The sequence below is a fragment of the Ovis aries genome, chromosome 15 (assembly GCF_016772045.2).
Source record: "Ovis aries strain OAR_USU_Benz2616 breed Rambouillet chromosome 15, ARS-UI_Ramb_v3.0, whole genome shotgun sequence".
Classification (NCBI taxonomy): Eukaryota; Metazoa; Chordata; class Mammalia; order Artiodactyla; family Bovidae; genus Ovis; species Ovis aries.
The window spans coordinates 51,646,180-51,666,947 of NC_056068.1; the positions used below are offsets into that span (position 1 = coordinate 51,646,180).

Consider the following 20,768-nt stretch of genomic DNA (forward strand, 5'->3'; position numbering starts at 1 on the left):
ACAATTTTATGCTTTTGTTAAATTTATTCCGTTTTTGTTTGATGCTATTATGAACAGAATTGCTTCATAATTTCAGTTTTGGATTGTCTACTACAATTGAATAGACTGACTTCTGTGTATTGATCTTGTATCTCGCAACCCTATTGAAAACATTTACGAGTTCTGACAGTTTTTGCATGGATTCCTCAGAATTTTCTCTATGTAAGATTGCTTCATCTGCAAATACAGACAGTTTTAATTCTTCTTTTCCAATCTGGATGACTTTTTCTTTCATTTTCTTGCCCAACTGCCCTGGTTAAAACCTCCAGCACAATGTTCAATAGAAGTGATGATACTGGACATCCTTGTCCTGTTCACAGTGTTACGGGAAAAGCATTCAGTCCTTTTCTGTTAAGTATGATGATAGCCATGGGTTTTCACAGATGTCCTTTATTAGGCTGAGAAACTTCCTTCTATTCCTATTTTGCTGACTTGCTTATTTGTTTTCTTAAATAATGAAAGGGTATCAGAGTTTGTCAAAAGCTTTTTCTTCATCTATAGAGATGATTATGTGAGTTCTGTCCTTTAATGTTTTAATATGATGTGTTGCACTGATTGATTTTCCTATTATGAGTGGCTCTTGCACCTATGGGATAAATCCCACTTGGTTGTAGTATATAATATAACCATTTCTATAAGTTATTGCTCATTTTGCTAGAATCTTGTTGAGGACTTTCACATTTATGGGATATTGGTCTGTAGTTTTCTTATGATGTCTTTGTCTGGTTTTGGTATCAGGACAGTATTTGCCTTATAGAATGATTCCCCCCTCTTCTATTTTTTTGGAGGACTCTTAAGAGGGTTAGTGTTAATTCTCATTTAAATATTTGTTAGAACTCACCAAGAAAGCTATCTGTCCTGGGCTTTTCTTTATGGAAAGTTTGTTGGTTGGTTGTTTGTCTTTCTAATACAGATCTTCCCTGACTTATGATGGGGTTACATCCTGATAAGTTGAAAATATTGTAAGTTGAAAATGTATTTAACATACCTAATCTACCAAACATGATAGTGTAACCTAGCCTACAATTAAATATGCTTGGAACACTTACATTAGCCTATAGATGGACAAAATCATCTAACACAAAGTCTGTTTTATAATAAAGTATTATATATTTTATTTAATTTACTGAATATTGTATTCAAAGTTGAAAACAGAATGGTCGTGTGGGTACAGAATGGTTTTAAGTGTGTTGGTTGTTATCCATCTGATCATGTGGCTGACTGGGAGTTGCTGCTCATTGCTGCTGCCCAGCATCATGAGAAACTATAATACTGCGTGTTGCTCGCTCAGGAAAATGTCAGAATTCAAAATCTGAAGTATAGCTTCTACTGAATATGTACCACTCTCACACCATTGCAAAGGTGAAAAATCCCAAGTCAAACCATTATTATTAAGTCAGGGACCATATACAATTTGTCCATTTCACCTAGATATCTGATCTGTTGTCATACAACTGTTCACAGTATTCCCTTATAATCCTTATTTCTGTAAAGTCAGTAGTAATGCTCCCTATATCATTCCTGATTTTAGTAATTTAAGTCTTCTCTCTTTTATTCTTAATCAGTCTAGTTTGTTAATAAAAGTTTGTTATTTTGTTGCTCTTTTTAAAGAAACAACTTTTGGTTTATTGATTAAAAAATTTTTTTTAATTTCACTGATTTTTGCTCTAATCTTTATTATTTCCTTGTCTTGCTTAAGGTTTAGTCTGCTCTTTCCCCTCCTCCAGAGTGTTAAGGTGAGAAGTTACGTTACTGAGTTGAGGTTATTCTTCATTTTTTATATAGGCTTTTATAGCTATAAATTTTCTTCTAAGTACTACTTTAGCTATATCCCGTAAGTCTTGGTCAGATGTATTTCACTCATCTCCAACTATTTTCTAGTTTCCCTTGCGATTTCTTCTTTGGCCCACTGATTATTCAAGAGCATGTTATTTAATTGTCACTAAATTCTAAACTTATTATTGATTTATAATTCCAATCCACTGTGATTGAAGAGCATAATCTGTATGAGTTCACTCTTTTAAATGAGAGTTGTTTTATGGCCTAGCACACAGTCTATCCTGGAGAAGGTTATATGTGTTCTGGAAAATAATTAAATTCTTCTGATTGTCAAAGCCTGTTGTTGGGGTGTCCTACAGATATCTGTTAGGTGTAGCTGGTGTACAGTGCTGTTTAAGTCTTCTATTTCTTTGTTGATCTTTTGCATAGTTGTTCAATCCATTATTGAAAGAGAGGTACTGAAGTCTTCAATTACTACTGTTGAACCATCTTTTGCTTTAATTTCTGTTAGCTTTTATTTCATGTATTTTGGGGCTCTGTTATGAAGTATATGTTTATAACTGTTTTACCTTCATGAATGACTCCTTCATTATTATAAAATGTCCTTCATTAACTCTAGTAACATTATGGTTATTGTTATTTTAAAGGCTATTCTGTCTGATAATAGTATAACCACCCTAGCTATCTCGTGGTTCCTATTACATCATCATCTTCCATTCTTTTACTTTCAACTTTTTTGTATCTTTGAATCTAAAATACATCTCCTATAGATATCAAATTCTTGAATCTTTAAAAAAAAATTCACTATGACAATATCTGCTTTTTAACTGGACATAGAGCAGATTTAGTGAAGCTATTGGAACAGTTCAGTTCAGTTCAGTTCAATCGTTCAGTCGTGTCCGACTCTTTGCCACCCCATGAATCGCAGCATGCCAGGCCTCCCTGTCCATCACCAACTCCTGGAGTTTGCTCAAACTCACGTCCAATGAGTCGATGATGCCATCCAGCCATCTCATCCTCTGTCGTCCCCTTCTCCTCCTGCCCCCAATCCCTCTCAGCATCAGAGTCTTTTCCAATGAGTCAACTCTTCGCATGAGATGGCCAAAGTTTTGGAGTTTCAACTTCAGCATCAGTCCTTCCAATGAACACCCAGGACTGATCTCCTTTAGAATGGACTGGTTGGATCTCCTTGCAGTCCAAGGGACTCTCAAGAGTCTTCTTCAACACCGCAGTTCAAAAGCATCAATTCTTCAGCGCTCAGCTTTCTTCACAGTCCAACTCTCACATCCATACATGACCACTGGAAAAACCATAGCCTTGACTAGACGGACCTTTGTTGGCAAAGTAATGTCTCTGCTTTTAAATATGCTATCTAGATTGGTCATAACTTTTCTTCCAAGGAGTAAGAGTCTTTTAATTTCATGTAGGTTGTGTTAAAACATAAGTAAAAATGTTGATAGTAAAGGAACAGAGTGGCTATAACAGCCTGAAGAAGTAGGAGGATACAGAGGAATTTTCCATTTCGAATGAAGGAAAGACATTTCTCCTCCTGAAAAATGAACGAAATTAGGGGCATAGATCTAAATGCATCTTTATTTATGCTCAGGTAGTTAACACTCTTACATTCATTTTATCATCCTGAAGCCTGCATCATTTTAGACTTTCTTAGCTAGCCCTTTCCCAGTGCTTGAATTAGCTGTAGGCTAGAAGGCCAAAAATTCAACTTTTTTGGATTGTGTATATATTAAAAGTTAATACCTGAGTGATTGCCTTCAAAAGTGAGCTAATAAACAAGCTGTGGTCAACTCAATTAAATAAATAAGTATGTTAACACTTATGACGCTTTAGGTACTACAACAAGTGCAAAATGAAAAGACAATCTTTGCCCTCTATGAACTCTTTTCCTCTATGAGAAAGACAAACATTTAAGTAACCCTGGAATTTGGTATCTTCCAATAAACGCTGTCAAAGAGGAAAATACAAAGAGCTGTAGAACTGGGAAGAAGGACAGAAAGAATAGCAACTAACCTGACTCCTTTTCCCTCCAATTTGGTCTGGCTTCTGGATTGGAGAGGCTGCTGCAATTCTGAGTTAGTTACAAGAGAGACTTTTAAGTAGAGTGTTATTTTTGTTCAGATCATGTACTTTCCCTTACTTTTGACTCAAACAAGTAACACTGTAGTGGACATTTGGAGGAGGTGTCAAATTGAGACAAACTGCACAGTGCTTTAGAGACAGCAGGAGCTTCATTTACAGGTAGACCTAGATTCAAATCCCAGCTCTTTTACTTATTAGCTCTGTGACTTTGGGCAAATCAATTCTCAGAGCTTTTGTTTTGGTATTTTAAAAAATAGACAATAATTCATTTAATTGTTTGATGTATGTTTTTTGAGTCATGTATGAATGTAAGAGTCAGACCATAAAGAAGGCTAAGCGCCAATGAACTGATGCTTTCAAACTGTGGTGCTGGAGAAGACTCCTCAGAGTCCCTTAGATAGCAAGGAGAGCAAATCAGTCAATCCTAAAGGAAATTAATCCTGAATATTCATTGGAAGGACTGATGCTGAAGCTCCAATACTCTGGCCACTTGATGCAAAGAGCTGACTCACTAGAAAAGACCCTGATGCTAGGAAAGATTGAGGGCAAGAGGAGAAGGGGGTGACAGAGGATGAAATGGCTAGACGGCATCACTGACTCAATGGATATGAGTCTGAGCAAACTATGGGAAATAGTGAAGGACAGGGAAGCCTGGCATGCTGTAGTCCATGGGGTCTCAAAGAATTGGATGCAACTGAGCGACTGAATAACAACAACACTTTATGCTGGGACCAGTGCCTCTTTTTCCTTCTCCTGTATCTGCATATGAGTGGCTAGGAAAGAAAGCAGGGAAGTCCTGAACTTGCTTTGTAGACATCCATCTCAATATTCCTACTGACAGTCAGGAGAAGGGGTTTCCTGCTCTGGACGTCTTATGGTAGCCATCACAATCCAGCAGGAAGAACAGGGGCTCTGAAGGGAGGCAGTGTGGATTCAAAATCAACAGAGGTACCATGCAAAATACCTAGCATAAATACTTGGCACAGAGCGGTAAGTGCTTTAATAAATGTTAGTCCCCCACCCGTTTTGGAAATGGTTGCATTTGCCTGTAGATTTTAAGACTACTTAATGAAAAGCTTCTCAGTCTTCACTCATGTCCCTCACTCCTGCTTTTCCCTTTCCCTTACATGGCTCCAGGTGAGTAGACCTATCGCTATTTGGCCAAGCAGAGGCTAGACAAAAGCCATCTTAGTGTGTTTTTTTGTGGAAACATTGAATCAGTCATTATGCTTTCAGTTCAGTTCAGAAGCTCAGGTGTGTCCGACTCTTTGTCACCCCATGGACTGCAGCACCCCAGGTTTCCTGGTTTATCACCAACTCCCTGAGCTTGCTCAAATTCATGTCCATTGAGTCAGTGATGCCTTTGAATACAGGTAGTTGTTATGCTTTGAATATAGGAAACTTTTTGTGTGCAGTTGTGTGTATACTGTGTATTACAACCTTTTGTGCATTTTAAAGCATTTCTATCTCTTTAAAAATGTATAAATATCAGTGTCCCCATACTTCGGCATTTTAATTTCTCCATTATTTTCAGTCTGTTATTCTGTTTTGTGCTATTGATTAATAGTGAAAGTTAAAGCAACCTCAATGTCGACTAACAAGGCATTATCCAAAACAAATCTAAATGACACAATTCATAATTCCTTAAACAAACTAAGGTGTTACAGGACAGAACATAGCATATAACCTCATTTTTGTTGAAAAATAATGTGTAGAGGTCTAGAAAAAAGAGACAGTGTACTGTCTCTGGATCAGGATTGGGTTTTCCAATACGCTAAAATATGAATCATGTCTCAGCTCAAGGATCCCCAGAAAATGCTTCCACTTCAACACATTTCTTGTTTAGAGACGCCACTAAGTTACTATGTGACCTGGGCAAAGCCCTTATAATCCTTATCAAATCTTGAATCTCTTTCTGCATTTGAAAAATAATACTAACAGAAACTATTAAATGAACATCTCCCATATTTTTAGAGGTAAGAAAACTGAGACTCTGCAAAAATAAGTAATTTGCTCATGGTTATCTTAGTGACAGTTAAGACTGAAACCAGATCTGATAAAGAAAAAGAATGATAGGGAAATGGTGGACTCTATGAGTTTTAATTTTTTTTCCTCTTAACACAAAGAAGGCATCAGTAGACCATTCTTTGCATAACAAAAATGATACTGTACAGTCTGTTGGATTGAATTAGAAGTTGCACTGATTTACAATTAACTCATGGCTGAGTACTCAGATCAATCTAATCTTCTAAATTTTATGGTTTGTTTTATTGTGGCCTATAATCAGTTGAAATCACAAGGGGAAGTTCAAGAGCCTTACATGCTATAGAGGAAGGAACATTTCTCAACTCTTGAGTAGGTGAATGATCCCAGGCAAGTTACTTAACTATTCTGTACCTCAGTTTCCAAATCTGTAAGATGGGACTAGCACCATCTTGCCATGTAATTACCAAGTTGCATTAAATTTAGAAATCCCGGCACTAGAATAAAAGCAGATTCCTCAAGTGTTATGAGAAAATTATCTGAGAAACATCTTTAAGGACACACACTGGCCTCAGTACTGCCAAGAACTCAGTGAAAAAGGCATAACTGTGCAAACTGTCACCTAAGCCAGAGGAAAGTGAAAGTGAAGTCACTCAGTCGTGTCCGACTCTTTGCGACCCCACAGACTGTAGCCTACCAGGCTCCTCTGTCCATGGGATTTTCCAGGCAATAGTACTGGAGTGGACTGCCATTTTCTTCTCCAGGGGATCTTCCCAACCCAGGGCTCGAACCCGGGTCCTCCCCATTATAGACAGGCCTTTACCGTCTGAGCCACCAGGGAAGTCCTGAGGTAAGGCCAGATTCCTCCTTTCTCTTATTGCCCAAATTCAACATCCAGTCCTAACTTACTAATTTATATTCCACACATATTAAATGTCTACTGAACTGAACTGAATGTAAGACACTGTTCTAAAAATGCCTCAAAGATGTCTCCACTCCTTGTTCACATTGCTTGACCAAACTATTTTTAGGGCTTCCCAACTTATTTTCTGACCTCTATTTTCTCTCTCTCCAATCCATCTACCTTCATCCAGAAAGACCTTTCAAAATTGCTACTATGGTGATCAAAGATAAAGTTTCAAACAAGTATCCAAACAAGGATAAAGGTTATTCCTAAGGATTAAGTTACAAATTTCCTTAGCATGACATAAAGACTCTTCAATTCTGGCTCCTATCTATTTGAATGTCCTATTATTTCCTCTTTTGCCAATCTTGGCCTGGTACTTCACCAATACCGAACACACAACTATTCTAGCATACTGAATTCAACTGTCACTATTCAGGCTATCCCCAATGCTCGGATTGTCCTTCCCTTGCCCTTCACTTTATTCCCTTCTTCAAGAAGTCTCCCATAATCTTCGTCTCACCAGACCTGATTAGGGGTCCCTTCTGGCTACTCTTTTTTTATTTGTTTGGGTTTTCGTTTCTGGGCTTGAGCTTTCTCTAGTTTCAGGTGAGGGCTACTGCCCAGTTGCAGTGTGCAGGCTTCTCACTGTGATGGCATCTCTAGTTGTGGAGCCCAGGCTCTAGGACATCAGGTTCAGCAGTTGTGGCCCATGGGCTTAGTCACAGAGGCTTGTAGGATCTTCCTAGGAAGATCCCATGGAATCAAACCCATGTCCCCTGAATTGGCATGTGGATTCTTAACCACTGGACCATCAGGGAAGTCCCTCTAGCTACTCTTATAACTGGCTTTTCTTAAAGCTCTTATCAAATTATATTTCCGTTTTTCTCAAGTACTCATCCCTCAATACTGTGGATCTAGTATCAATCCAATGGTGACCTCTTCAGTCATATTTCTCTTGGTCTTTATATGTCCCAGCAGGGGCTTCTGTTTGTGATCTCACTATCCAAACACACTCTTTTATTTTTTTTAATTGATTGATGATTGCTTTACTATATTTGGTTTGATTTCTGCCATACATCAACATGAATTAGCCATAGGTGTATGTATGTCCCTTTCCTCTTGAATCTCCCTCCCACCTCCTACCCTTTCCCACCCCTCTAGGTTGTTACAGAGCCCAAATTTGAGTTCCCTGAGTCATAGAGCAAATTTTCATTGGCTATCTATATTTTACATACGGTAGTGTGTACACTTACATGCTACTCTCTCCATTCATCTCACCCTCTCCTTCCTCTTCCCTGCCCTTGTCCGAAGTCTGTTTTCTATGTCTGCATCTCAACTGCTGCCCTGTGAACAGGTTCATCAGTTCCATCTTTCTAGATCCCATATATATGTGTTAATATATGATCCCTGTTTTTCTCTTTCTGACTTCACTCTCTATAATAGGCTCTAGCTTCATTCACCTCATCAGAACTGTCTCAAATGTGTTCCTTTTAATGGGTGAGTAGTATTCCATTGTATATATGTACCACAGCTTCTTAGAGGAGCCTGGCGGGCTATAGTCCATGGGGTCACAGAGAGTTGGACTGACGATTGAGCAACTAACACACACACACACACACACACACACACACCAGTTTCTTTATCTGTTTATCTGTCAACGGACATCTAGGTTGCTTCCATGTCCTAGCTGGTGTAAATAGTGCTCCAATGAACACTGGGGTACATGTATCTTTTTCAGTTTTGGTTTCCTCAGGGTATACACCTAGAAGTGGGATTGCTGGGTCATATGATGGTTCTAGTCTTTGTTTTTTAAAGGAATCTCTATACTGTGTTTCATGGTAGCTGTATTAATTTATACTCCCACCAACAGTGCAAGAGGGTTCTCTTTTTCTCCACACCCTCTCCAGAACTTGTTGCTTGTGAATTTTTTGATGATGGCCATTCTGATTGGTGTGAGGTGATATCTCCTTGTAGTTTTGATTTGCATTTCTCTGTGGTGTTAGAGAAGACTCTTGAGAGTCCCTTGGACTGCAAGGAGATCCAACTAGTCTATTCTGAAGGAGATCAACCCTGGGATTTCTTTGGAAGGAATGATGCTGAAGCTGAAACTCCAGTACTTTGGCCACCTCATGTGAAGAGTTGACTCATAGGAAAAGACTCTGATGCTGGGAGGGATTGGGGGCAGAAAGAGAAGGGGACGACAGAGGATGAGATGCCTGAATGGCATCACTGACTCGATGGACGCGAGTCTGAGTGAACTCCGGGAGATGGTGATGGACAGGGAGGCCTGGCGTGCTGCGATTCATGGGGTTGCAGAGAGTCAGACACGACTGAGCAACTGAACTGAACTGAACTGAATAGAGCAACACTGAGCATTTCTTCATGTGTTTATCAGCCATCTGTATGTCTTCTTTGGAGAAATGTCTTTTTTAGGTTTTTTGCCCACTTTTTGATTGGATTATTCGTTTTTCTGGTATTGAGTTGTATGAGCTGCTTATATATTTTGGAAATTAATTCTTTGCCAGTTGTTTCATTTGCTATTATTTTCTCCCATTCTGAGGGTCATCTTTTTACCTTGTTTACAGTTTCCTTTGCTGTGCAAAAACTTTTAAGTTTAATTAGGTCCCATTTATTTTTGTTTTTATTTCCATTATTCTAGGAGGTGCAAATCTACTCTATTTTTAGTCTCCCTCCTTCCCTAATCACACAGCCCATATGGCTGATGCCATGCATCTGGCCAAAAAGAACTTACCAGCTAACCACCATTTCTCTGCTGACTCAACTGCCACTGCAGAAAAAGGAGCATGGACTTTAGATTCAGATATGGGTTCTAATCTGTTTCATCATTTTGACTTCTGTGAATTCAGGCAAACTATCTTTTTTAAAAAATATGGAAGGCTTCACAAATTTGAATGTCATCCTTGCGTAGGCGCCATGCTAATCTCTGTATTGTTCCAATTTTAGTATATGTGCTGCCTAAGCAAGCATGAGGCAAACTATTATTTCCACTTACTGAGCTTTGGCATCCTCGTTTAAAATGGAACAATAATAACTTTGCAGAGTTGAGGTCATAATAATACTAGCAATAAAAATAATAATATTACTTACTGTGTGTCAACTATCATGCTACTGAATACTTTGCATTGATCTCATTTAATTTTCATAATCCTTTAATGAGGTTCCACTATTACCATTATTTTATAGATGAGGAAACCAACTAGAGAAGCTAACTTACTCATCCAGGTCATTTTGGTAGACCATGGGCTGGCTAACTCAATGCCCATTTCCAACCCCCTCTGCCCTCCTGAGGCTGGAAAAGTACCCACTTTCTCAGCCTTCCTATTCCTTAGGACTAGCCAAGTGGCCCAGTTCTGATCAAGGAAATATACACATAAGTCTCCTGGGGGAACTGTGGGAAAGCCATTGTTTTTCTAGTAAAAGGACAAGTATTTCGATGTTCCATCACCTTTTTTCCACCTCGGTCACAGAGGTGACGCCTACAACTATAGCAGTCATCCTAGAACAAGTGGGAAAAGCCAAAAGATTCAGGGGATAACAGTCTTGAAATCACAGACCTAATAAATCAATGCCATCTGCCACTGACCTCCAGATTTTTTTTATGTGAGAAAAATACACTTTTATTTGTTTAAACTACCATTAGTCAAGTCTTCCAGTAGCATCTTCAGGTATTTATATGTGGTACAGAGTAATTAAATGATAGAGCTCAGTTCAGATAGTCACTCAGTTGTGTGCAACTCTTTGTGACCCCATGGACTGCAGCACGCCAGGCCTCCCTGTCCATCATCAACTCCCAGAGCTTACTCAAACTCATGTCCATCGCATCGGTGATACCATCCAACCATCTCATCCTCTGTCATCCCATTCTCCTCCCTCCTTCAACCTTTCCCAGCAGCAGGGTCTTTTCCAATGAGTCAGTTCTTCGCATCAGGTGGCCAAAGTATGAGTTTCAGCTTCAGCATCAGTCCTTCCAATGAATATTCAGGACTAATTTCCTTTAGGTTGGACTGCTTGAATCTCCTTGCAGTCCAAGGGACTCTCAAGAGTCTTCTCCAACACTACAGTTCAAAGTCCAACTCTCACATCCATATGTAACTACTAGAAAAACCATAGCTTTGACTAGATGGACCTTTGTTGGTAAAGTAATGTCTCTGCTTTTCAATATGCTGTCTAGGTTGGTCATACCTTTTCTTCCAAGGAGGAAGCATCTTTTAATTTCATGGCTGCAGTAACCATCTGCAGTGATTTTGGAGCCCCCCAAAATAAAGTCTCTCTCTATTTCCATTGTTTCCCCCTCTATTTGCCATGAAGTGATGGGACCGGATGCTATGATCTTAGTTTTCTGAATGTTGAGTTTTAAGCCAGCTTGTTCACTCTCCTCTTTCACTTTCATCAAGAGGCTCGTTAGTTCTTCTTCACTTTCTGCCATAAGAGTCGTGTTATCTGCATATCCAAGGTTATTGATATTTCTCCAAGCAATCTTGATTCCAGCTTATGCTTCAGCCAGCCCAGCATTTTGCATGATGTACTCTGCATATAAGTTAAATAAGCAGGGTGACAATATACAGTCTTGACGTACTCCTTTCCTGATTTGGAAAGGAGTCTGTTGTTCTATGTCCAGTTCTAACTGACCTGCATACAGATTTCTCAGGAGGCAGGTCAGATGGTCTGGTAGTCCCATCTCTTGAAGAATTTTCCACAGTTTGTTGTGATCCACACAGTCAAAGGCCTTGGCATAGTCAATAAAGCAGAAGTAAATGTTTTTCTCAAACTCTCTTGCTTTTGCGATGATCCAGCAAGATGCTGGCAATTTAATCTCTGGTTCCTCTGCCTTTTTAAAATCCAGCTTGAAGATCTGGAAGTTCATGGTTCACATACTATTAAAGCCTGGCTTGGAGAATTTTGAGCATTACTTTGCTAGTGTGTGAGATAGAGTTAATAAGATTCAAAATTAGGGAGTCAATCATTAAGCTATATCAGAAACACCTGGCATTGGACTTGGCAAAGAATGGGTACTCAAATGATGAAAATGATTGTAATAATATCAATTACTTGGTCTACTTCTTCAACGCCTCCATGTTCCTCAAGAAACACAGAATTGTCAGTAACCTAAATCACAACAGAGTTGCTCAGAACAGGCCAACTCTATTGGACCTGCCCATCCCTCATGTCTGTACTTCTGAATTCAGTTCTCCCAGCTCAGGGGCCATCCTAAGTAGGGTAAAGGGAAGGAAGGTTTGGAGATAGATCTTGGCTGCTCACCCCAACTTATCTCATGGGCCACAAAGATTTCAGACTCCCTGCCATGCAAGTCTAAGATGAGAGAGTTCAAAGAACTAAGGAGAAACTTACAATCTTGGCAGCGTTTGTTGTGACAGTGATGGCCCAAGCTTCTCTCTCTGGCAGCCAGAGGCCTTTGGAGATAACAAGAAGTGTGGTTCTGTAGCTTAAACAAGACCAAGGGCTATTGATTTCTCTGCCTCTTTTCCTGCTGAGAGCGATAACAGCAAAAATCTGATTTAGACACTTAAATTCAAGTACCTTCGCCACCAGCTGAGCAATTTTCAAGTAATCACAAGTTTAACCTCACCCAACATATGTCCTTTTAAAGCCATGTTTTTTGGGGCCAATTATTTAGTTTTCCTAAGATGTATAGGGGAAAGGTAGACTTGTTGGCTATCTTCCTGAAAACTGTACCCTCTATTCCTCTGTCCAGGGTTTTGAGCAGCTTGCTCACAGACCTTCCAGTCTGTCTCGGAGGGGGCCAGCCACTCCTGTCACAGCTGACACAGGTGCCATAGCTGACATGTCTCCAAGCTAACATATTGCCTTTGTTTCTACAGCTGTTCAGAACCCAAAAGGTACTTCCTGGAGGAATGAAGACATTTACGATGGCAAGATTCCTAGACAAGCTCACTGAATTGGGAAAGAAGAAAAAAACTATTTATTAAACATTTAACTAAATGGCAGATTTGAGCATCAGAATCACCTAGGGAGCTTGTGAAAACACAGACTCCTGGGGAAGCTCTGGAGTTTGTAATTCAGTAGATCTGGGGTAGGGCCCAAGAATTTGTATTTCTAACGAATTCTTAGGCCTAGTGAGGACACTTAGAAGCCACTGCTAGAAGGTATAAATCTTTGAAAACTTACAGTTGGCTACCTTTTGTGAAAAGTCTCTCCAATCCTAAGAAGAGATACTCTATCCGGATATCATTTTGCTTACATCTTTTAAACAAACAAAAAACAATCCTTCCTACCCCACCCTCCAAAATCCCCCTAAAAGCAACTACTAACAGGTTTCTACAGATTTCTCTTTAAGGAAGGACTAGATTCCAAATGCTTCAGATCAGTGGGCAATGCCAGTGGGTTTTTAGAAGAGAAATTATCCTAGGAGCTCCAGGCAATACATTTTGGAAGAAAGAACAAGTTAGCACTAGAGGTTCACCAATCTCCCAAAGTATGCACAGACTACTCACAACCAGCTGCCATTAAGAAAACAACAACGTTATGACGATGATTCTCAAGCTTTGTCCACAATACACCTGTACTTGATGGTACTGATCAGGGATGGATGGGTACATGGAAGGAGAAGAGACAGTATGTATGAGTGTATGTATGAGAGGGTAAGGAAACAAACCAAAAACCACCTAATTCTGAGATAACTTTCTTGATGGCTTAGGAGCTGTCAGTGAGTCACAGGTGAATTGGGGTACTGCTTTCTCAAGCTCAGTAGAAATGTCTGGGAAGGGAGGGGAGAACAGAAGTTCCTGGACAGTCTTGTTTATCTAGAATTCTCTACAAATATTCTTTTCTGTGTAGAAGAACGGGCTTAGCGTTAACTGAATCACTGCTTTAGAAGGACGAAAGTTCTTCCCACCAATCCAGATGGCTGCAATCACCATCTGGATTGCAGTTCTGGATTGGAGCCCCCCAAAATAAAGTCTCTCACTGTTTCCATTGTTTCTCCATCTATTTGCCATGAAGTGATGGGACCAGATGTCACCATCTTAGTTTTCTGAATGTTGAGTTTTAAGCCAACTTTTTCACACTCCTCTTTCACTTTCATCAAGAGGCTCTTTAGTTCTTCTTTACTTTCTGCCATAAGGCTGGTGTCATTTGCATATTTCAGGTTATTGATATTTCCCCCAACAATCTTGATTCCAGCTTGTGTTTCATCCAGCCCAGGATTTCTCATGATGTACTCTGCATATAAGTTAAATAAGCAGGGTGACAATATACAGCCTTGACATACTTCTTTTCCAATTTGGAACCAGTCTGTTGTCCCATATCCAGTTCTAACTGTTGCTTCTTGACCTGCATACAACTTTCTCAGGAGGCAAGTCAGGTGGTCTGGTATTCCCATCTCTTTAAGAATGTCCCAGAGTTTGTTGTGATCCACACAGTCAAAGGCTTTGGCATAGTCAATAAAGCAGAAGTTTTTCTGGAAGTCTCTTGCTTTTTCTATGATCTAACAGATGTTGGCAATTTGATCTCTGGTTCCTCTGCCTTTTCTAAATCCAGCTTGAACATCTCGAAGTTCATGGTTCACGTACTGTTGAAGCCTTGCTTGGAGAATTTTGAGCATTACTAGCATGTGAGATATTCTTGTCTGGAAAATCCCATGGGCAGAGGAGCCTGGTGGCTGCCATCTATGGGGTCGCACAGAGTCAGACACGACTGAAGTGACTTAGCAGCAGCAGCAGCAGCAGCAGCAGCAGCAGCATGTGAGATGAGTGCAACTGTGCGTTAGTTTGAACCTTCTTTGGTATTGCCTTTCTTTGTGACTGGAATGAAAACTGAGCTTTTTCAGGCCTGTGGCCACTGTTCAGTTTTCCAAATTTGCTGGCATATTGAGTGCAGCACTTTCACAGCATCATCTTTCAGGATTTGAAACAGCTCAACTGGAATTCCATCACCTCCACTAGCTTTGTTCATAGTGATGCTTCCTAAGGCCCACTTGACTTCGCATTCCAGGATGTCTGGCTCTAGATGAGTGATCACACCATCATGGTTATCTGGGTCATGAAGCTCTTTTTGGTATAGTTTTTCTGTGTTTTCTTGCCACCTCTTCTTAGTATCTTTTGCTTCTGTTAGGTCAATACCATTTCTGTCCTTTATTGTGCCCATCTTTGCATGACATGTTCCCTTGATATCTCTAATTTTCTTGAAGAGATCTCTAGTCTTTCCCATTCTATTGTTTTCCTCTATTTCTTTGCATTGGTCACTGAGGAAGGCTTTCTTATTGCTCCTTGCTATTCTTTGGAACTCTGCATTCAAATAGGTATATCTCTCCTTTTTTCCTTTGCCTTTCACGTCATTTCTTTTCTCAGCTATTTGTAAGGCCTCCTCAGACAACCATTTTGTCTTTTTGTATTTCTTTTTCTTGGGAATGGTCTTGATTTCTGCCTCCTGTACAATGTCACAAACCTCTGTCCATAGTTCTTCAGGCACTCTTTGGATTGGATATAATCCCTTGAATCTATTTCTTACTTCCACTGTATAAACGTAAGGGATTTGATTTAGGTCGTACCTGAATGGTCCAGTGGTTTTCTCTGTTTTTTTCAACTTAAGTCTGAATTTGGCATAAGGAGTTCATGATCTCAGCCACAGTCAGCTCCCAGTCTTGTTTTTGCTAACTGGATATAGATTCTCCCTCTTTGGCCGCAAAGAATACAATCAATCAGATTTCAGTATTGACCATCTGGTGATGTCCATGTGTAGAGTCTTCTCTTGGGTTGTTGGAAGAGGGTGTTTGCTGTGACCAGTGCATTCTCTTGGCAAAAGTCTGTTAGCCTTTGACCTGCTTCATTTTGTACTCCAAGGCCAAATTTGCCTGTTACTCCAGGTATCTCTTGACTTCCTACTTTTGCATTCTAGTCCCCTATAATGAAAAGGACATTTTTTGGTGGTGTTAGTTCTAGAAGGTCTTATAGGTCTTCATAGAACCATTCAACTTCAGCTTCTTCAGCATTATTGGTTGGGGCATAGACTTGGATTACTGTGATATTAAATGGTTTACCTTAGAAACAAACAGAGATCATTCTGTTGTTTTTGAGACTGCATCCAAGTACTGCATTTTGGACTCTGTTGCTGACTATGATGGCTATTCCATTTCTTCTAATTAAATTTCTAGAAGAAACTTAATATAAATACTATACTAAATATCATTCAGGGCTAAGTACATTTAACATTAAGTATTAAATTATGCTTCCATTAACTACGAATCATAATAGGGGTTTCCCTAGTGACTCAGACCATAAAGAATTTTCCTGCGAAGCAGAAGACCCATGTTCCATCCCTGGGCTAGGAAGATCCTCTGGAGAAGGGAATGCCTACCCACTCGAGTATTCTTGGCTGGAGGATCCCATGGACAGAGGAGCCTGTTGGGCTACAGTCCATGAGGTCGCAAAGAGTCGAACATGACTGAGAGACTAAACACACATACACAAAGGAATCATCATAAACAACTAAGAGAAAATTAAATTGCATGAACTTATTTAGTGAGAAAAGGGAATGAACTCATATGGCTTATCCTTAGTCTCTTTCAGGAGGATCCTTCTGTAAAGGCCTTCCATAGTTTCCTATTGGTCTTGCCCAAGAACATCAGGAGCCCTGGGGCAAGAAGACCTGGACTGACAGAGTTGCTGCAGGAGAGGATTCTGAGTAAGGGTACTGAGCTCACCTCACCTTCCTGGTATCTCAACCTTTCATTAAGGCCAGGGACTCTTAAGAAGGGGCATAGAAAACTGTGTTTAAGAAGAGGCAAAAGAAATAGATTAAGGGTATAAGTTAGCCAGTTGCTTTATAATGAAAGAGAGCTAAAGAAAATTTATAGATTAATGCCCAGAATGTTAGAGCTGGAAGGGAAATTGCTGAACAACTTATTTAAGTCCCTCATAGCCTGGATAGGAAGTGAAAGCAAGACTCTCCCAGTGTCTTGCAGTTATTAGCAACAGAACCAGACCTGGAACTGAGAACTCCACCTTGTGGTTCAAGACCTAGTTCCATGCTTAACCTCTGAGAAGGCTTTCCTGATAACAACCTCTGAAGAGTTATGGCCCTTCCCCTATGTCCACTTTATTCCACAGCAGTTTGTAAGTACATCCATTTATTATGCTAAGTTCTTAGAACAGAGTGGCACATCCCTCTGAGACAGCATGTCTCACTACTGCAACTACCTCCTTACTTGTGTCTTTTTTCTCCTTACAATCTGTGCTGGTTAAGGTAGGAAGTCCATGGAGAGGTAACATACACAAAGGTCACAGTCATTGCATGTATGTGTCTTCACAAAATTGATAATCTTACAATTTGAAGAATAGAGTACATAAGAAACTGGAAGGTCAGAGTTCATCCTGACCAGCTCATTTCCCTCCCTCTGCGTGTGGCAGGAGAACCCTCCCTTCAAACAAAATCTCACCTGGAAGTTTATATATAAGATAGGCCTGAGCAGACATTTACTAGAGGGGAAGAGAACACCTATTTTGCTTAACCCTGCCCTTTACTAGTTTCTAAGGCATCTTGAGGAGCAACTGCCTCATTTTAAAAAACTTATTATTCTTTTATTGAAATACAGTATATAAGTTACAAGTGTACAATATAGTAAGTCATAATTTTTAAAGTTGTAGTTCATTTATAGTTATTATAAAATATTGGCTATATTTCCCATGTTGTACAAAATATTCTTAACCTCCTCATTTTGTTTTATTTTGGAAAGAGCAAGCTGAGCCAAAATAAAGAACTTTTAATTTCAGCCTCCTCTCATTCAGGATGTCATAGAGGTCAGAGAAGTCTTTGGAGCCTCTGTAATGAAATCCTCTACGACCCTGGAAGTCATTTAACCTCCTTGCATCAGTTTTTTCATCTATAAAACTGAACAATAATGTCCATCTTGTGAGATATTAGGAGGCTTAAATGAGATGAACTATATAAAGCACCCAGCTTGTATATCTTGTTACTCAATGAATAGTTACTAATAGAACTACTATTATTAGATTCAAGGATGGAAAACCTGGTGTTCCCCAGAGCTCTGTCCAGCAATCCTGGTGCCAATCCAAAAAGTATCAGCAGTGTAAAGAAGTAAGGGCTAGTACCCTGCAAAGTGGCAAGTGTTAGTCACCCAGTCGTGTCTGACTCTTTGTGACCCCATGGACTGTAGCCCACCAGGCTCCTCTGTCCATGAAATTCTGCTGGCAAGGATACTGGAGTGGGTTGTTATTCTCTTCTCCAGGGGATCTTCCTGACCCAGGGATTAAATCTGGGTCTCCTGCACTGCAGGCAGATTCTTTACCATCTGAGCCACCAAGGAAGCAAAGCAAGTCTGAAATACCTTAAAGCAAAACCTTAAATGAAATCTCTCCAAGCATAAGAAAGCACCTAAATCTTGATTCAAAGCTCTCAGCATGCTAATGAATAAAGTTTTTTTTTCACCAGGGTAGAAGATAGGAAACCAACTGAGCTATAGGATAATATTTCCATCATTTAACAGAAATATGCCAATGACTGAATACATTGTTGTTACCTCAGCTATTTCTGAGAATCTGTCACTGTGAACAAATACATGGAAAGTACATGTCACCCACCATCAAGCAGGACAATGCTATTTTTTATTTGCCAAGAATAGTGGAAGTATTAGGACCTTACCTGGAAAAAAAAAAAATCCTTTCCTGATACTTTCTTTTATGCAATGGTAACAAATCTTTTTTACATGACACCAGGTTTTGTTTTTAAAGGATACCTATATTGGGAGTGACGTCCTAAAGATGTCAGAATAGGAAGGTCCAGAAACTCATCTCTCCACCGAACCTGAACTAGCAGAAACTCTCTGTAGTAACTACTTTGGAACACCAGAATCTAGTCAATAAACAGTTCATTTCAGTCTTTTGCCCAGCCCATGCCCTTTCCCACACTCAGATAGCAGTGATAGTGAAGCCCTAAGTTGCTGGTATGGCCTGCTGGAGCTAGGCTTGGCCGTAAGAACCTTGTTCCTCCACAGGGTTTGTTTATGTGTTTGATTGCTCATAGCTGCTTTTGCTGGCTGAGGGACCAGCACAAAGACTGACAGCCATGGTTCAGCATCCAAGGGCTAAAGTTTATTCCACAGGATTTAAGGAGACAAATGTTGAATGGAATAAACAAAATGTGGCATAAATGAACTGTTACCCAGCTATCAAAAGGAATGAATTCTGATATATGCTACAACATGGATGAACCCTGAAAATATTATGCTAAGTGACATAAGCCAAATAAAAGGACAAATATTGTATGATTCCACTCTTGTGATATCTAAAATAGGGAAATTCAAGGAGGCAGAAACTAGATTAGAGGTTACCAGAGGCTAGAGGAAAGGGAAAGGGAGAATTATCATTTCATGGATAGAGAATTTCTGTTTGGGGTGATGAAAAAGTTCTGGAAATAATATGTTTATACAACATTATGAAGGAACTTAATGCCTCTAAACTGTATACTTAAAATTGTTTAAAATGGTAAATTTTATGTATATTTTGCCACAATAAAGTAAAAAAAAAATTTTCTTTTACATATACCTATTTTTCACTTAACAATTACAAGCTATAAAACCTAGGAAAAGTTAACATAGCTGAACCTTATTTCTTCATATGCCATAGCTCTTCCTTGTACAGTTATCATGAGAATTGAAGACAATGTTTATAAAGTGCCCAGTACTCCATTTATTAGTCATTAATGGTAGTTATTTAGAGGAGGAAATGGCAACCCACTTCAGTATTCTTGCTGGAAAATTCCAAGAAAAGACAAGCTTGGCAGGCTACAGTCCATGGAGTCACAAAGAACTGGCCATGACTAAGCGTGCGCGCACACACACACACACACACACACACACACAATGGTAGTTATTACTATAAAATAATTACCTACAGAAACAGTAATTTATAATTAACATAAACATAATAACAATTAAAAAAATATTTAATGAGTAACTAACTGCCTGCTGTCTTCTAGGCACAGGAGGTTCCTAACCTTCATCCTCAAGGAGTTCTCAGTCTAGGAGACATGAAAAAAAAGTGAACAGGAGAACAGGGAGCCAAGAGGAACAGGGAATAACCCAACACCAACACTTCTTTCTTTGGGCAAAAACACTGCTTTCTTTCCTACCAAAATGGGAAATTATCTTGTGATCCAAGAAAGTAGATCAATTATAAGGAAAGAAAAAATTAGTTTAATGCACATGATTCTTGTCCAAACAAGATTTAATCCATTTGCTCTTTGTACTGACATCACACATAATGTATCAGAGGCAGACATACTGCTTGTGTTCCCTTTAAAACCCAGAGAGCACTTGCCTGACAGCCTGGAATTAGATTTAGAGTCCAGTAAACTCAAGCGCTAGTCTTAGCATTGCCACTTACAAGCGATAAAAACCTGTACACATTTATTGACCTTTCTTAGACTTTCATCTGTAAAATGAATATTTTAATAAAAACTTCTACTTCATACAACTGTTATACAGATTCAACGAAATTACAAATGGTAAAGTTGTAAAGTATTTTCCTTCTTATCTATTATTACATGGGGTTCTGTGGACCCTTGTTTTCTTAAGCTTCAGAGAAAATTTGGCATTGGAGAGTTAAATTTTTTCTTCCAGTTTTGTTGAGATATAATTAACATACAGCACTATATAAGTTTAAGGTGTACAGAATAATATTTGACTTATATACATCATGAAGTGGTTACATGATAAGTTTAGTGGGCAGCCATCATCTCATATATATACAAGATTAAATAAACGGAAAAAAATTTTTTTCTATTCTTTTTTAAAAATATTTATTTATTTGATTGTGTGGATCTTAGTTTTGGCATGTGGGATCTCCCCTGACCAGGGATTGAACCTGGGTTCCCTACATTGGGAGTGAGGAGTCTTAGCCACTGGACCACCAGTGAAGTTCTGAAAAAATACTTTTTTATTTGTGAT

The 20,768-nt window shown here is 39.3% G+C and overlaps 1 protein-coding gene and 1 pseudogene across 3 annotated transcripts in view; both read right to left on the reverse strand.

The window, feature by feature from the left end:
* FAM168A (family with sequence similarity 168 member A) overlaps nucleotides 1-20,768 on the reverse strand; it is a 208,337-nt gene that overhangs the window by 39,648 nt on the left and 147,921 nt on the right. The gene's annotated exons all lie outside the window — the stretch shown is intronic.
* LOC114118612 (U6 spliceosomal RNA) lies at nucleotides 9,690-9,789 on the reverse strand (annotated as a pseudogene).